Source organism: Onychomys torridus, chromosome 5 (assembly GCF_903995425.1).
Source record: "Onychomys torridus chromosome 5, mOncTor1.1, whole genome shotgun sequence".
NCBI classification, from domain to species: Eukaryota; Metazoa; Chordata; class Mammalia; order Rodentia; family Cricetidae; genus Onychomys; species Onychomys torridus.
The window spans coordinates 67,633,656-67,636,946 of NC_050447.1; positions in this window are offsets into that span (position 1 = coordinate 67,633,656).

The following is a 3,291-nucleotide window of genomic DNA, read 5'->3' on the forward strand; positions in this document are numbered from 1 at the left end:
CCTAAGACATTTATATGTATAGTCTTGTGGGAGAAATCAGGCATATATAAATACTGTACTATAAGATAGGAAGGATGAGAGTGTGTGAGGAGTCTTGAAAGATTTGCATATTCCACTGTGGCTTTGGAAGCATTTGGTGACTTCAGGTTTCCACCTGTCTCCACCTCCCCATGATGGAATTACAAGCAGATGCCACTATGTCCAGCATTTTTACATGGGTTCTGAGGATTGAACTCTTAGGTCCTTAGGATTATATGGCAGGCAACTTACAGACTGAGCTCTCTCATCCCTAATCTTCCTTTAATCATGTGATGTAATAAATTTTATTTTCTAATTCTACCCCAACTATGCCTAAATTAACTGATTTCATAATGGATTGAATTTTTGGTTGCTTCCTTTGGTCTATAAAGAAGTACAAGCAAGCATTTACTCTATGCTGTTTAGCATAAAAGTAGCCAGAGACGATATGTATATGATGTACAGTCCTCTGTTCAAAAGATCTTTATTCGTAAAATTGGGCTACATTTGGTTGATGAATGTCACTTTGCCAGTTCCTGGTATATTAGTTTCTTTTCTATTGCTGTGATAAGATACCATAACCAAGGCAATTTAAAAGGGAATACATTAAATTGTGCTTACAGTTCCAGAGGTTTAAAGTCCATGGCATAGTGAAAGCATAGTACCAGGAATGGCTAACAGCTCACATCTTGAGCCGTAAGCAGGAGGCAGGGAGCACACTGGGAAGTCAATGAGTGTTTTAAAACCTCAAAACCCACTCCAGTTATACACCTCCCTCAACAAGGCTACACTTTGTCATCTTTCCCAGAGTTTTACCAACTGGGGACCAAGTATTCAAATATATGAGCCTGTGGGACTATCAGACCTGGTATTGTAGTGTGACCTTTTTCCTCCCTGTATAACACTGTCTTGTCCTTGCTACCATCTTGGATGAGGCACTGCCTCTGCCAGGTAACCATAGCAACTAATAGAGCAGAACAATAAAGTGACAGCCAGATTTATGGTAATCATATGGACTTATTGATACTCCCTAGAAAATAGAAGAAGGAAACCTCTCAGGGTTTTCACCTGAGATTCCATCCTTTATTCTTTGCTACCTCTATTTCCTGGTGCAAGTAGTCTTGGGAGGTTTCTGGAGTACATAGGAAGCATCAGGCTAACTGAGATTACTCCCTGATGCAGCTTCTATGAGGTGGTCAACCATGATGGGGTAGAACTTTGTGGTAACGCAGCTGGTTGAGGATCACCTTCACTATGGTAAGTAACCCTCCACTCAGGCTCTGTCAGTAAACCCAATAAACCCATGAGTTTGCCAAGTTAACTTTTGGTAGAGTCCTTCCTTTGGTCTATTGTTGGTGTCCTAATTGATATGAATAGATACTTGCTCACATCTCTCCAGGAAAAGTTAATACAACAACTCATTTGTAGTTTAAGATGTACCAATACAAGAAAATATTTCTACCATCTGATATTCATACATATGGTACTCCACCGCAGAGAGTAAGTCACCTCACCAGTGTAAATGCACAGCATCAAAACAAGTAAAGAACCTTAGATTTTATCCCACTTACAAGAAAAGAAGTTAAGCTGACCTAGGGTGTGTGGCTTCTCAGTCAGAGACAAAGGGCAGTCTATTACTCACTCAGTAAAGGCAGAGTGAGATGATAAATATTTCTTATGCTAACTGCCTGTACTCACACTCCCAAAGGGCCACATGAAGAATCATTTAACAACTTCACACAGACAATTGAATTATAGGAGGGAAACCCAGAGTCTGAACAAGACTCTTCTATAATAAGCCAAGACTCTTCCTGATCTTTGCACCAGAGAGAAACATTGCATTGGCCTCCATAGGTCTGGTCCTTTATTTTGAAAGGAAATCATCTCTGGCTTCCAAAGCTTTTCTCCATGCAAACACCCTTGAATAGGACATATAGTGAAGTGCCTTCATTCAGAAGATGTGCCAAAATACAAAAAACTCCAAGACTCACATACCCGCCCCAGCACCTAAAACTAAAGGCTTGTGCCTATAGGTCTTGAAGGTATTTGTGGAAATGTGGGGTGATTTTAACCACAATATACCAAAATAAATGCAAGAATATGTCAGAAATAATGGAAGTACCCTTCCCATTTTTGGCTCATGGTGCAAGCAAGGTAATTAACAATGGTGGACCATGCTTTACTTCCCCTCCAATCCATGCTTTCCTGATTCACTGTGATCATATCATTTTACTCTTAGTTATATTAGAATCAAACTATTTCAATTCTGCTTACACTGTTGCTTATTTAAAGTACAATTAGTTAAGTGGTACACATGTATGTGAACATATTTCACATATGTGTTTATATATGGAAAAGTCCTCCTTGGACACCTACCAGAGGTTACAAGGGGGAAAGGGGAGCTAAAAGTGTTCCTGATCTGAAAATCAGTTGAGATGTCATTTCATGTCATAAGTCAAGTAAATTTGAGACAATTTCACCTTTTAAGAGATTCACTCTTGTGATCTTTGTTTTTAAATTTAGGGTTGCCAAGAATTCAATTATCTATAATCACAGTTATAGGGTTCCCTGTTGCAACCTTGGAAAACAGAGGCAGGTGTGCATAAATCAATTAGCATAAGGCCCATGGCCAGAGTGAAGACAAAGTCTTAATTTTAAGTAGTGCTTTCTAATCAAAAGATCTCAGATATATATTACTGAACTAACCTGTTGAAGGAAAAGCCTAAAAACAAAGAAAAAGGAAAAGGTCAACTTTTTCCCAATAAAAGCTGCTCAGCTGGCCAGGTAATGATGACCTTTTCAATTTAATATGGTAAGGTACTCCTAACCTCAATGTAGCAGCGGTGTGTAAGCCATCTTCCATGTTACCCCTTACAGAGCCTACCTTATGGTCCTTCTCCTGTGGTTCTTCTGCAGCTGTACATTGACTCTTTGCAGCTTAAACTTGAGCCTATGGCAAAGGTGATGAAGTGATTTTTTTTTCTTCTCCAGGAATCACTTGATCCTAAAATCTTGTGAGAAGACTTGGTAAAGATGAGGGCCAACTTCACAAGTCACAAGGGTGGGGAGATGGAAGCCATAGCTTTTTTAATTGATAACTATGGCTTTTGGATATAGAATGGCCAAACATCAAAAGGAGATGTGTTGGTCTTCTTTTATAGCCACTTGTCTGACTTCCCTGGATCACTAGGACTAGGTTCTGTTTTTGTAGAAGACACAAAATATAGGCTCAATATCGATCTTGTGAAGAATCTGTCTCAACATTATCACACA